At 30.6% G+C, this 16,637-nt stretch overlaps 1 long non-coding RNA gene across 1 annotated transcript; it reads left to right on the top strand.

Moving 5' to 3' along the window:
• The first annotated feature begins 7,814 nt into the window (after positions 1-7,814).
• On the top strand, positions 7,815-10,215 carry LOC116402251. The gene is made up of 3 exons (XR_004214742.1): positions 7,815-7,901; positions 8,762-8,834; positions 9,963-10,215. It is a non-coding gene; the product is annotated as an uncharacterized LOC116402251 (long non-coding RNA).
• The last annotated feature ends 6,422 nt before the right edge of the window (positions 10,216-16,637 follow it).

Here is a 16,637-nt window from a genome sequence, read left to right as displayed (position 1 = left end):
AGTTTTTTAGTGACTCAGTTTGATATTCTTACGGAGGGATTACTGGAAATTTGGGAGGAACTTTCCTCAGGTGTATTGATCTGTTGGATCGACAGAGATGGATCATCCATGGACTGGGTTATGACTTCTAATATGCTGTCAAAATTCATATTTGGTGAAGGAGGGATATTTGGGATATGTGAGGAGGTGCTAAGGCCATCATTTGAAGAGTCATGGAAGGCTTTTGGTAGAGAAAAACCTGGTATTGGATCTTCCACGGGCTGCGGATAAGTCTTTAAAAGGAAAGACTTCTTCATGAAATACAACATCTCTTGAGACAAAAAATTTCTGTTGATCAATGTTGTACAATTTATATGCTTTCATGCCTTGTGGATAGCCTACAAACACAGCTGGTATTGCTCTAGGTTGAAACTTGGAACGGTCATGCGGCAGAGTGGAAGCATAACACAGAGAACCAAAGACCTTTAAGTTCTTGTAGTCAGGTAGGTTCTTGTTAAGTAGTTGGAACGGTGATTTCCAATGCAACAACCTTGATGGAGTTCTGTTGATCAAATAAACAGCAGTTAATACACATTCTCCCCAGAAAATCATAGGAATACCTGACTGAAAGAATAGTGCTCTTGCTGTATTAAGTATATGCTGATGCTTCCTTTCAACCACAGAATTCTGTTGAGGGCATCTGACACAAGAGAACTGAAGTAGGATCCCATTATCTTTGAAGAAATCAATTAATTTCAATTCAAGAGCATTATCAGATCGCATTTGCTTGATTGTCTTATCATCCCGTGCCGACTCACAACATCATAAAGCATCATCTCCCCAACCTACTCAAGGATAGATCTTAAATGTAAAACAACACTTCTTTAAACAATGGCAACGAAAATTTTCCACTTAAGAAGAATGTTTATCACTCTAAACTTTCAAATGAAAACTGCATCTACTATGAAATTTTCAAGCCAAAAAATGTGAAAAACCTAAAACAAAAGAAAGAGTTGACACACAAATATATTAACATAAGATTAGGATACTAAAACGACGACTATAATGAATTTATTTCCAAAAAATGCTCAGATTATTAACAACACCTTTGTTATAAAAGAATCTACCTTTTTGTATCTAAAATCTAAATAAGATTAGGATATAAGGTGACTATAATATATGTATATATCTTACATAAACTTAATATTGTATATTCTTTAATTTATAAGTTTAGTCACTCACAGTCATAACTGACCATAAAATATATATTATATTATATGAGGCATAATCCTTGAATTAAATAAAAACATTGATTAAAAACAAAGAGTAGGATGAGGTATTGTTAACATGATGATTATGTAAGTACAATAATTGATAATAGTAACTTTTATTATATGTTGAGTTCTTAGATAAAACTTTTAACACATTGTTTAACGTTTACATTTTTACATTAACTTTTACCTAGGCGGCCTTTGACATTATTGCATATAGATATAGTAATGGGTAAAATAGCTTCCATTCATGGTGCACCAGCATTGTACGTATGCATGAACTTTCCTATTCTTGAAGAATGGTGCAGCAAATTAATTCAACCTTTTAGGTGCAAGCCTTAGTTATTTGTCACATAGCTTTAGTACGTTTCATGGGGTCCAAGCCTCTTATGAGTCAATGACCTAGAGCCTTGGCCCAAAGCAAAGCCTTCTAAAACATTTATGTTAATTTCAAATAGATATTCTACGTTTTCTTGGGTTTCTTTGTTTACTCTGGGGTGCTTGGTGAGGTTTTAAGGGTGACCATTTATCACTAATGCAGGAATGGATATTAAGGGGGTTGTTGCTTAAATTCAAAAGGACACGAACACTTCTCTTGTGCAGAAGGTTTACTGTTATTATTTACATTATTATTCCTTTCCTGATTCTACGAAAAATATATAGGATAAATAAAATAATTTGGATAACAAGTTTCATCGTTCTAGTTTTACACTAAGCAACCGTACAAGAGCTTGTTCTGAATAATACAAAAAGTAATCCAAAGGGGACTATTTTGCCTTTTCAACGACAAAGAAGCTATCCTCTCTTTCTTTCTTTCTTCCAGCTTCCTCTACTCTTTCTTTCAGCTTCTTCTTCCACAATATCAAAATTACTCAAATATCACTCTTATATGATTTAAACGATAGCTTATCTAGTTAACACGATCGTTTAAATTTGAAATCCTTTTTTGCATCATTTAAAAAGAACTACAGTACAATTGTGTGGATATGATCTAAACAATCGCTTACCTAGTCAACACGTAATCGTTTAACATGGTCAATACGATCATTTAGATTTGGAGTCTTTGTTTCATCATTTTAAAAAAAAATATACAATCGTGTGAATATGATCTAAACAATGACTTACTATAGTCAACACGATTATTTAGCGTGGTAAACAAGATTATTTAGATTTGAAGCCTTTTTCTCATCATTTAGAAAGAACTACACACGATCGCGTGGGTATGATCTAAACGATTGTTTACCATAGTTAACATAATTGTTTAGATTTGAAACATATTTTTCATCGTTAAAAAAACTATTCGATTGTATTGATACTACCTACACGATTGTTTAGAAGAAAAATGATAGACGTGTATAGTTGGTCGCGTATTGACTAAGACATTTTTTGATCGACTAGGGCAATTTTTGTATTTTTCATTGTGGGCTTGTGGACTTTTTTCGTTTTCAAAATTGTTTCGAACCGTGTAAAACATATTTTTTAAAAACCCTTTATTCTATTATTAGAAATAGAAAATATTAGAATATTATTGACATAATAAATTTTTAGTTACATTTCCAAATATAATAAAATAAACAAAAATATTGAATTATATCGATAATAGACATTGATAATAATTGTCTATCAATATAACCGATACAAGTATATCAGTATTTATTAATATCTATCATCAGTTGAATATGAAATTTTGATATATTCTTTAAATAATATCAATTTTTTCATCTTTTACTATACCCAAAACTTTATTTATTTATTTTATTTTAAAACTAGAAATTAAAAATTATGTAAAATTAACAAAAATTGATTAAAAAAAAAAAAAAAAAAGAGGATGATGAAATAAAAATTGGGGATAAATTCATAGAAAAGTTCATTAACAGGAGGTTAGAGGTTAAATGTTTAGCCACGCACTATAAGCTCATACTTTGCAACAACCATTGCCTATACAACAATAAACAAAATCAATACATTTTACTCATACACCAATCTCTTAACATTGCCTCCATTCACACCTCACATCTTCTAACACCTACCAAATCAACCTCCAATTTTTCTTGCTTTTTTTTTAAACTATAAATTCTCTCTCAACGCTCTCACTTAAACCCATGTTTGGATTGAAATAAAAAATATATATTTTTCAAGAAACTCATTACTTTTGTTTAAGTTTTTTTTTCTAAAAATTATTTAAAAATCTATTTTAAGTCATTTTCAAACATTTTAATTTTTTCAAAATAACTTATTTTCTAAAGTAAACAATTCACCACATAATCCAAACACATCTTCAATTTTTGTCTGTAGAGTTAATATGAATTATGAAATCCACAATTAACTAATACCACTCTATTGAATTAAACTTTCTAAATTTACCAAATGATTTTTTAGTATTTTTTTTATTGTAATTTTGAGCTATAAATACAATTTACATCTTAATAGAATTTTCTTTTTATCTGTTTATCTACTTTTTATCAATAATTTTAAAAATTTTGAAAATGAAAAACAAAGTAAACATTTAAAAACTTGTTTTTGGAATTTGAAATTAGACTAAAAACTCAACCAAAAATGGGTTGTAAGCACTATGTTCTCCCCTCGGTCAAATAAATTTACTATTTATATTGTTGGAGGAGAAGTTCTTTTTTTCCTTTTTAATACAAGCATTAGGGTCATAGAAACCTATAACTAGCTGATTTTTAGAATACCACCCTACGTATAATGTCAAAAACTAAGACTTGCAAGCTTTTGAGAGTTAGTGGTGTTTATTTACAAACGGTGCTTAAATTTACTAAATAACCAAAAGAAAAGAAGGAAAAAAAAAAAAAAAGAATAATGTGAGGCCTAAGCTAAGTTGGCACAAATAGAATAAATCCCATAAATTAGTGAAACAAAATCTTTGATGTTAGAAAAAGCAAATCTAACAATGCTTCTCAAATCCAATCCAGATTGTTGTTGTGTGTCGTCTTATAAACACTATGGTCACCAAATCAGATTTTTTACACATGAATATAACATAACGTTACTTAATTATTACAATCATTTTTGTATATTATCCTCCACTTTTGCTTAAACATATATATATTATAATTCAATCCTATTTTAATTAAACCAAACTACTAATGAAATAAAGTCTAAGAGCATTGTTAAAACTTTTATTTCACGGTAACGAGGATAATTTTGGACATGGAGTATGAAGTTTAGCAATATTTTTAAACAAAATATATGAGCGATATCTTGATAGATTCTTATTTAGCCATGTATAGTTAGATATAAGTTGCATTGTGATATATATTAATTAATAAAACAGTTCTAATTGCTTAGTGTTGTATTTGCAAATGATTTAGCATTTAGCTAGGTTAAAATAACGGTTGGTTTCTAAACTTTTATAGAAGTAACAATTTAGTCTTACCCTTTTCTATATGTACAAATTTAGTCCTTGAACTTTAAATTTTTTAATGATTTAGTGTCTATTTTTTAACCTACCATTTGGAATGATAGCTAGACAAAGAGAGGAGAAAGGAACAAGTATTAACATTGACGTTGCATGCCCTCTTTATGTTTGAATTTACCCTTAGCCTTTCACGTGCAATCTTTTTTCTTTTCCTTAAAATGGGGGATTTCCTAACCAAATCTCTTCCTTCTCTCACTGTCTTTTATTAATTGTTTTTTGTTCGTACAACAAAATGAACAGAGAAACATCTTGAAGATAAAAGGTAATAAAAGAAGAGAGATTTTTGTGTTCATGAAGAGGGCAATAGGTTAGAATAAACCAAATCATTGGCTATTCCCTATGGATATATATATGGAGCTGCTATACCCTAATTCCTTTTCACATCTATCATTTCATAATTACCAAACTTTTTTTTATACTCTTTTCTCTGCGAGTGTTTTGCGTGTAACTCTCTTCAATCTAACTACCAAATCCTACATTCATTTCTCTTCACTTCATCACATTCAACCTCTTCCAATTCTCTCCAAACCTATTACTCTTCTTTCTCCCTAAATATTGTACTTTTCTTCCCTTCTTTTGTCTTGGTAAAGAGCGACCCATATGTCTATCTTCTTCAAAAATATCTGGCCCATACATGAGTTGCAAAAATAAAACTTTATTTATTTTGTCATGGGTCACGATCAAATACATGTTATATTGAATGAGACTCACCGATGTTAATGTAATGTTTACAAGAATTTATGAAGGTAAAGTAAATTTGTAGTGTAAATTAAGGAAGTATGGTACTATTGTAGTTGTGGATAGAGCTACGGGATAAACTTTTTTTCTTTAAAAAAATGATTACTCTCATCCAGTATAAATATAATTACTCTCATCCAGTAGGAATATTCTACTCTCATGTTGTGAGTTGGGTCAATATCAGGGTGTAAGAATATATAATTTGATAAACCGAATAATCTGGACTATCCAATGCATATTATAAGGATTAAGTTGGATTAGTTTAAAATTTAAGTTGGATTGGATTGAAAATTTTGTTTTTTCGAGTTGGATTGGATCTTGGATCGATGATTGAATTAAAGTCACGGAACATCACTTCGTTAACACTACACTTCACGTGGTGTCTCACATCTCTTTGCATTAACCCTCTCCCTCTTGTCTCGACTTCTCATCTCATGTCGTCGTTGGTGTTACCCTCTCCCTCTCGTCTCAACTTCTCATCTCACGTCTTTCCTTCTCAGTATCTGTCTCCATCGGCTTCTCTTTTCACCTTCTTCTATTGTTTCTCCTACATAGTACACTCCAACAACCCAACTCATATTTGAAGGGTTAGGTTAGATTAGATGAATACTATTCCGTTGCCAATCGAACAAACCTAAAAATATGGGTTGAGTTGAGAATGTCCCCTGATCCAACCCGTTTAGACCCCTACTAAATGTGTTACATATTTAGTTTTTAAAACACACGTTAACCTAATTATGATAGATTAGTTGGTAGACTAGAATAAATAAATAAATATATATATATATATACACACACACGAGAGATATGTTAACACTTTACCTACTTTATGGATTCAAAAATTTAACAATTGAATATCAATATGAGGAAAAATTAAATTACAGAGTTTAACCATTATTGCACCTTTTTAATTTGATACTACATCAGTTATAATGAAATAAGAGATATATTTGGATTTCAATGATTTAAGCACATTTTGTTATAGCTATTTCGTTTTTAAAATTAAATGTTATAAACGCTACTTACACCCATACATTTTTATGTTTAGTTATCTATCTAATAATATTTCCATTCTTGGCTAATTAGTAGTCAGTTGATCTAGGGAGTTCTTAATATTTTATAGCCAATATGACTTGTCCTTGCTGATCTCTTCTGTCTTAAATAAAATGTTTTCAGAAACTAAGAAAATGTCAAAAAGAAAAACTTTAAAATATGTGTTGTTTTTTCAATTGGAGTAGCTGGAATTCAAGAAACATAAAAGCAATGGTTGAGAAACTTGCAAATATATATATATATATATATATATATATAAATTTAAAAATCTTATAGAACAAAATCTTAAAATATTATATATATAAAGAAATAATAAAAGTGTAACTTGCTTTTTATAGAAACCGAAGACATCTCTACACTTACACTAAAAAAAAAAAAAAAGGAAAAATCGTTGTTATGATAAAATTGATAAAATATTTACCCTTTTCGGTAAAATTGATTTTTTTTTAAGGTTAGAAACGAAATATTTAATTTAATATTATTTTATTCTTATAAAAACTTAGAATATGAATAAAACAAAATCCCTAATGATTACACCTAATTAATTTTATATATAGAAATGCATATTGTATTATAGAGAGAAAGATGTGTTTGGAGATGTAAGAGGTGAGTGTAGTTCTCAAAACAAACCCTAAAATGAAAGAGATATATATCCGGCCCCATACCATTTTGTTTGTTTTCCCTTATATATTTAAGCTTTCAATAGACACATTTGGATAGCTTTGCCAAAATGGGTTCCTCTTCTACTCAAGAGTGGCTGGAGTTGAGTTTAGGATTAGGATCCACAGGAAAGGAACAACTACAAAAACAAGAAAAAGAAGATGAAAAAAGATCAAGACTCTACCAAGAGAAATTGGTTATTTGTGGAACCACTTCTCATGAGGAAAGTGAGTATGTTAATTTGGATTTGAGGCTTCAAATAGGGCCTAATAATAAGAGTAATTATTGCAATATGGGAATAAGGGATTTTATGCTTCAACATCAAAGCAAGAAAAAGCACTTCCATAGTGATTATTCTTCAATAATCACCAACTCTGCTGGTTTGTGGTTTTCACTACTCTCTTCACCCAACAGGTCAAACTTATAAACTCTTTTCTTCTCCTTCTTTTTCCTTGATCTATCATCTTCAAAAAAAAAGAAAAAAAAGCTTTGATTTTCTTTCCCCAATGAATTAATTGTAGAGTTTTTTTTTTTTTGTTACAACATAAATAAATAACTAATGAATGTTTATATTGTTATATAACAGTTGATTAAACTTCTTTTTTTTTTTCGAAATCGATAGAACGTATTTTGATGTATTATGAAGTTTTTTTTAAGTAAATGTAAGATTATTGTAATTATTAATATAATTTGAATTTGAAATGTGGTAGGAAGGGAGGAGCAGCACTGCCTCAGATACCCAAACCCTACATTAGAGTCAAGTAAGTGACAACATTCAAAACACACTATCAAATCATACAAACTTTTCAAATTTCCCAGTTTTTTGTGTACTGATTGTTGTTTTTATTTTTAAAACCTTTCTTAAATATTATAGAATATATATATCAAAGATGCAAGCGTAATTATCTACATAAGTTGACTAACTTAAATGTTGATTGAAATGGTATTGAGTGGGTAAAGTACTCTTGTTTAAAAAGACATATTTTCAGAAATTTAAAATTAAATAATGATTTCTTTTCCAAAAAACAAATAAACATTACAACCAATCCATTAAAACTCAAAACTAATTAATTTTTATATCCATTTAAACTCTCTTGAACTTTCCTAAGGAAATCAATCTAGACTTTTTTTTTTTTTCTTTTTTGAGATTTAATTTATAGTTGATTTTCACATGATTATATTTAAGATAACTACCTCAAACTCACCACAATACCATTATCTTTCTCTTAAAAGTCCTCCAAAATAGTAAACTATATTGTCACGTAATTCTTTTTTAAAAGAAGTATATGAAAAAAATAGTGAAAATGAAAAGTTAAACAGTTCACTCAGATATTACATTGTAGTAAAGTTGTTGCTATCAATATAGTTGATAGCAATTTTCTCTGCTTTAAATTACTGATCAAAAGAACTAGAGTTGGAGGGTATATAGTTTTTTTTTTCAATGTGATTTTTTTATTAAAAGAAATAATAAAGTTTGACCTGAGGAGAAAAACTAGAGTTGGGATTGCAAATAATAATAATAATATATTCGTTGTATGTATTTGGTCTGAAATCAAATGATGAGAGGATGCAGTGAGAAAAGGAAAGCCTGAGTTATGGATTTTGGTGAAAAACTGTTTAGGGATGAGAAGATGACAGTGTTGATGGTGAAGAAGTACCTGCTCACAAAGCTGGGTCTCTCCAATCAAGCTGAGGTAACAAAACGCAAAACTATCTCATTATTTCTTTCAAATAAACTTAAAGTAAAAGAAAAGATTATTACCTATCACATATTTACTAAATTGTCCAATTATAAATATTACGTACTAAATTTGTTTAGCTTTATCAGATTGGAAGAGATAAATGAAAGATTGGTGGATCTTGAAATTCATTCAAAACTTTATTCTCAAATCATACATTATTATATCTTTTATATTATGATGCTCTCTAGTTTTCTTTTTATTGAAATGCCTACTCTAGCTTTTTCTTTTATTTTATGGAAATGTCTTTTATGAAAAAAATAATAATAAATAATGATGATGAATAATGTGAAAAAGGTAATACACATTTCACATGTCAATATTTTCATTAATATCTACACATTTTTTGAATTCAATGTTGTGAACCAATATTAGAAAAACCTACAAAAACTCAAAAAAGAATTATCAAAATGTTATTGATACAAATATAATATAATATAAATAATAAGGTAAGTTTATTAATTTAAAAATATCAAATATTTATTTATTTTTTAATTTAATTTTTTTTATATAATTTTGTTTAAAATATCCATCAAAATTACACCTTGATAATTTTTTAAACCTTTTGACTACAACTTAGATCAGATGTAACATTTTCAATTACAAATGAATAGTTCTTTAAAAAAATATTTTTTTAAAATATAATATTTATCACATCACAACTTTGTAATTAGATTGTGCAGAGAGTGAGGTGTGATACATCAAAGTATTTATCATATGAAAAATGTTTTCAAATATTAAAAAAGAAATCATCTGGTTCAAAAGTAAACATGCATGGCTTAAAAGTGATTAATTAATTCCGTGCTATTACTAGTTTTTTTTTTAATATTCATTCTCTCTCTAATAATTACAAAATCAGAAGTGGTTTTGAAAAAATAAAGTAAGAGATGAAGCATGCATGAGATGTCTCACTCAAATGTCTTAGTGAGTGAGAGTGAGTGTGTTGGGATATGATGCATGCAAAATATTGGAAATGAATCAGTAAAGAAGAGATAGAGAGAGGGTAATGATGAATTGAGGGGTTCATTTACTTATTTATTTAATTTTCTTACTCATTTTTAAAGTTCTGCTGGTTTTGTGAAGGTTGAATTATGGTGCATGGGAGAGAGACTGTTGCATACTCAATCACTAAAGCAAGTGAGAGATGGAATTTGGCTGCCTAAGTTGGTGGAGTTTGTTAATTCAAACTCATCATTATCAAATTCTTCAATATTATTTCATCCACAAAATCAAAAAACTCCTTTTTCTTCTTCTAATACTTATCTCATGTCTTTGCATTATGGAAGAGCAAGATTCTTCTAACTAAATATATATGTATGTATGAATCTATACACAATCACACCTCTTCCTTTCATTTCTTTCTTGGGTGATATATATATATATATATAATTAAGCTTGAAGTTGAAATTTGTTTGAACTCAAATATAGATCTTTTCGTTATTTACTTATATGTTTATGATTTCAACGCATCAATATAAAGAGTGCACTATTTTATTTTTCGAAAAGCAAGTCGTAATTTGTGATTATAAATTAATAATAGTTAGGAAAATTTGCATCTTTTATCCCCATGAAGTTTAAATTATACCCTTTCCCTAACGAAAATGGACTACCATAACACCTTGCTCTAGTCCGAAAATTGGAAGGGTAGAAAGAAAAATAATGTCATAAATGTATCAAAATTCACAATTTTGACCCAAAAAAAATGGATGTTTTTGGATTTCACCTTTTTCTGGCACCTTTTTATTGTCATAAATATATAAAATATAATTAAATAAGAAGGTTTTTAAGAAAATATAACAAATAGAAAAAATATTTACATTGCATAAAACAGTTTTGAAAATAAAAAAAACCTACAAGCCCACAAGGAAAAATATCAAAACTTTCTCAGTTAACGAGAAATTAATTGATCACATACATGGTGTAGTTTTTCTTCTAAACAATCACAATTATAAACGATCATGTAGTAAATGATACACGAACACGTAGGTAGTATCTATAAGAGATGAAGCATCTCAAAATCAAATTAATTAATCAAATTACCACAAAATATGGATAATTAACATTGACATGAATCTTGTACAAATTCACCAATATTAATTAATTGTTCATTGCCTTCCCTATCTTATATTACCATATCATTACATATTGTCTTGAATGGGAAATACCACCCTTGCCCAATTTTCCTTTTTGACGTCCACAATTTTATTTTTTCTATCATAAATTTATTCTTTCCATGTGCTACATACATGTACATACATGTACTACATACAAAAGTATCATAAATTTTATTTTTTCTATCATAAATTTATTCTTTCCATGTATGTAGCACAAGCTAACCTTATTCACCTTTGTGTACAAATATTCATTATGTGTTTATAAATAAAATCATCACAAATATTATTTTATCATTTGATTGAGGTTTTAGTTTCTTTATGGTATCAGAGCATATTGTTGTGCTCATAGAAAAAAACTTGCCTCACAAAACTGAAAATTATTTTTCGTGACCATGGAAGAAAAAGCTCACGATTCAATTTTTCCATCAGTCAACTTATAGTCTCATTTCAATCAAACTCGACACTAAAATTTATCTCTTATAGAAATCCCAAGTACTACAATTAATTAAGAGTATAAACACCATCTCACAGAAGTAAAGAAACATGATGATGAAGCTGCTAACAAGGAAGAAAGCTCCAAAGATTATCCTAGCTAGTCGTGCAGTTTGAATCACAAATGATGGGACTTCTTATCTCTTGGCTGCTGGGGATAATCTCAGAAGATGTTTTCAACATGATAGAAGGATTAGAGACGGCATTTCAAGTTTGGAAATCATTAGAAAATCAAATGCTTATATAGACAAAAGAAAGTGAAATCCGTGTAAGTAAAATTCTTCTTACACTGAAGATGGGATCCTCAACTCTTGATGAAAATTAAAAAAAAATAATTAAATACCTCTATGATAAACTAGCTGCTATGAAGAAACCACTTGATGATGTTACTAAAGTGCTTCATCTTGCTAGAGGCTTAGGATCTTGATATCAAGGTTTTCACATAGCAAAACTATCAAAACCACCGTATCCCTCTTATAACCAATTTGTTGTGGCTCTTAAAGCACACAACGAAATGTTGTCTAAAGAACTTGAAGAAGAATTTCTTTGTCAAATCTATCATGCCCAAGCTTTTTACAGCTTGATTACTTCAAATCTATACTCAATTACTTCAAGCAAGCATCAAAATCAACCTTGAGTCCACACAAGGAAGTAAAATCATATGAACAACAAACTCCTATTTCACAAGATCATAATCAGGTAGTATGCCAAATTTGTGGCAAAGTTAACCATGTGGCTATTGATTCTTGGAATAGGTACGATCACTCTTATCAGTCTAATGATATACCAAAGGCTCTTGCTGCTATGAATTTGATGGATGAACCCGACTCCACCATCTATGCAGATTCAGAAGCCTTGGCGCATATCACCAACAATACTGGTAATTTGAGTAACTTGCAAACCTATTTAGGTAAAGATATAAAGTATATATTGGAAATGGTGAAAGTCTTCAAATTACACACATAGGGAAAAAGTATCTAAAATTTGGAGAAAAATATATGTTATTTAATGATGTATTGGTGGTACCTTAAATTAAAAAGAACTTATTATCTATTAGTAAACTCACAGCTGATAATAATTACTCTATCAAATTTTTTACTATTAGGGTTCTGTTGACGCAATCGAACGTTAGCCGAAAATCATTGTGCATCGGCGAAGGCTTCCACGATGCAGAAAGCCACGTCGGCAAGGGTGTCATAAACAACGCATTGTAAGAAGTAATGATGACGCACGAACGTGAAAACGTCGACATAGATCTTATGTCGATACACGATGTGCCGACATGATCAACACGGCGATCGAAACCTTTTATCGATGTAGAATCGGAGCGTCAATAATAACTCAAAATCGACGTCCTTGTAGAAATGGTCGACGCGACGTCGCCCAACTCTATATCGATGCAGTGTCTACGTCGGAAAAGGTTTCACCATCTTTTTCTATTATTTTTATAATTTAATTTTATATTTTTATAATCGAATTCGATTTAATTTGATTGAAAGTGTAAAACAGGTAACGTAAAATTAATAAAGCAACAAAGCAAATATATATTAAAGTTAATTAAAATATTAAAAAAAACACACATTTTGTTTGTAGATTACAATAAACCTAAACTAGAAACAAACCGACAAAAAACTAGTCTAAGTGATACATATATAGTAGTCCCCCATGTCTTTCAACCTACAATGACATGAAACTAAAGTATAAATATATATATCACCCAAGAAAGAAATGAAAGAACATAAAAGTTCAAAATTACTTACATTAAATGAAGAAATCAAGGTCCTTTGACTGACCGATTAGTGAGTTTCACAATCATCTTCATCATGTCTGCCATCTTTCGTTCACTTTTTTTGTGTCGCAATCTATTTTGTTCTTCTACTTTCGCAAGACGAATTATTAGCACACCAACCTACTTGGCGTGCATCTCTCGCTCGTGGGCTTAAACAACTGAGAAGGAACTATCAGCAACGTGTCGGGACTTTGGCCTAGGGTCCCACCAACCAAGACCCTTTAAGTAGCCCGGTCGTCTACCCAACACTGTCTGGCATACATCATATAGTAGTTGAGAATTCTCTATAGTGGGTTGGAACTGGATGGCCAACATTTGATTCTGCAATAAAAATTTTATTGGTTAATAAGTTATAAAATGCGTGTGAATAAAATGTACGTACAAAATGAAAACAAAAAGTATAACAAGAAACTTATATAAGCATCTGCAGCCGCTGATAAAATGAACTGGCCATCCCAAGTGTGTGTTTCCTTGAACAACTCTACTTAGTCGATTGGATGACCCCATCGTTCAGTGAGCTTGTGTGCTCGTTGTATAAACAACTTTGCACCACTATTGTGACTATAAGGCTGCTTCGCTCTAGCAGCCCTATTCATCGATGATTGATCTTACATGCAAACAATATCAAAATGTTACATAAAAAAATGAATTATCGTTTGAGAGCATTAATAAGTTTTAAATCACTTGAAATTTTCGGGTAAGGTAGTGGTTGCGTAGGAAGTGTCAATATTCCACACGATTCTTCAATCTGGGGGGTGAGTTGACACGTGCATGTTTAGGATCACTGAACTTCTTGAAATGACGATGGTTCTACCCCCTAAACTCCTTCTAGGTGGTGAGCATCTGGTGCTCAACAAACCAATTAAGTACTAGATTTGTGAAATCCAGTTCAAAAAATTGCTACAAAAGTACAGACGGATTAGGATTCTATATTACACGGTAGGTATAATTAACATATGTGTATGCGTGATTGTAAAGAATCTTTCACGAGCTCGATATAATTTGTCGTAACATCAGTCCACTTAAGAAAGCGAACTGGAAAAGTATTCCGAGTTACCACACCGATGGTACAACTAAAGTGAATGGCATGTGGAGAGATCGACTTATCCTGTCCTTGAGCGATCGATATGGGGATTTTTCCATTTTGTGCAACATATCGCTCCAGCTCGAGGTTCCTCGATGTCTCGCGTCTCTTAAGAATGCTAGTTGTTGAGAACCCCTCTATAGAAACAAAATAATTCCATAAACTAAACTTCACACTTATGCAATCAATCAATTGTGTAACAGTAACTAATCTGTTGTGTCGCCCACCGACAACAAAACTCCTATGTTGTTAAACTTTGTTGCATTAATATCGAAAAGATGGCTCTCATCCATATCGGGAGAAAGAAGGTTAGACATAATATATAGTACCTAATAACAATAAACAAAAATTAATTAAACATATATGAGAGTACTTTAAATTTATTATCCAAAAAATGAAATATATATATGTGTTTAATTATACATTATTGTTATTATTCATCATCGCTTGTTAACGACATGAAGTTAACGACATGACGCACGATCAGTCTATTCATAATTGTAGGGTCAACATTGTGTCTACACAGAGTGCCATCCTCAATATGATCATCCACACAATGTCCAACAACGACTTCAAGTACATTCAGTTGTCGATCCTCTACATCTTCCACTTCAGGCACGTCCCAAATACGTTTAATTTTAGATCACTTGAACAATCTTCCAATTGGCACCATTTTTTGGATCGTCAATGTAAAAGACTTGTTGTGCTTGAATTGCGAGAATGACTAGTTCCTCAGGAAACCAAAAACGAGACGTGTTGATTGATTTGTACCCTAACTCTATGTGTATCTTGTGGATTTTATTCTTGTCCATGTCAAACCATCTATATTTGAATAGTCAAACACAGTATCCTATTGGATATTGAATGAAAAAAACTTCATCCAATGCACTGTAAAAATTATTCTTCGTGCTTCCACTACCACTACTTTTTCACTAACTATCATGATTCCACTATTTTGCTATGTGCATCGAAAATCATGATCTATCTTGTGAAATTGTATCCCACCCACGATGCATTCACTGTACAATCGAACGATAAGTGAAGGTTCCATTGCAAGTGAGAAGAAATCATCAGATAGGCATTCCCACATATGCGTTTCGAGGACCTAAGATTTTTTTGCTAGTGAATATAAGTCAGAAATATTCCTCTATTGAATTCAAAATGTACTTATGTACTCTACATACCTGGTCTTGAACCAATCAGAAAATATCCATAGATATCTTTTCAAGTAATCGACTTTGTTATTTACCTCAGGACGTATAAACCTCAAGTATTTCTTAAAGTTCATAGTTATTAGTATTTGTGACGACTATGACTTAATTAACAAAAACTAAAGTCTGTACTTGCAGTACTGTGTGATTTCATCTACATTGTTCAAGATGGTACTAATGTATCTGGTGTTTCTCTGCTTGTGATAAAGATTGTGAACTCTCGCACCTAATGGTTGTACCATCTTCACAAATACTTCAAGCTGGCCAACTACCTTGTCTTCGGGAACGCTATCATCATTTCGTTCATCTCGAGAAAATTGAGTTTCAATCTCACTTAGATATCTCGAACAAAAAATACTTGACTCATTCATCACATATATACTTCGACAATAGACCCCCCAGGACGTGCATTGTTGCCAACTGACATTAAAGGCGAAATTTCTTCTAGTGTTAGTTTCAGTAGACAGATCCATCAACAAACTAAACTTTCCAACCAGGAGTTACATAACAAAAAATGACAAATAATTTAATATAATAAGTAGAACAATAATTTCATTCTTCAACAATATGCCATCAACAATTACATAATTTCAATCTAATATATCTAATAAAAATTTCCTATATGTGGGTTATTCCAAAATTTACAATAATAATAGTTACCTTATATGACTAAAAACATGTGTGGTAGACCAAAACTAATGTCTATCCCCTTACATCTTTTGTCGTAGATATACAAGCATAATGGCTATGAACAAAACATTTACACAAAAAAGGTTATGGGGCATTTCCATATGTTAACCATTTACAAAATTAACAAGAACGTTTCTTGGTGTGTCCATCATATGTATCGAGATAGAAATTTAGCTCACTCCACTCGTACTTCATTCAATTTAAGTTGTGAGTACGAGCTTCTTGTATCAATCTATAAAACATAAAAAGTCGAATAAACATTTTGTTAAAAATAAAAATTGGTCATATTATACTTCATTTATAACGTCACAATCTACCTCTTCAAAGGGCAGTTGCCTATCTTCTTCTTCAAACTCTGGCACCCACATCTATGAGTGC

The sequence above is a fragment of the Cucumis sativus genome, chromosome 2 (assembly GCF_000004075.3).
Source record: "Cucumis sativus cultivar 9930 chromosome 2, Cucumber_9930_V3, whole genome shotgun sequence".
NCBI lineage: Eukaryota > Viridiplantae > Streptophyta > Magnoliopsida > Cucurbitales > Cucurbitaceae > Cucumis > Cucumis sativus.
This window is presented reverse-complemented; position numbering and strand designations above follow the sequence as displayed.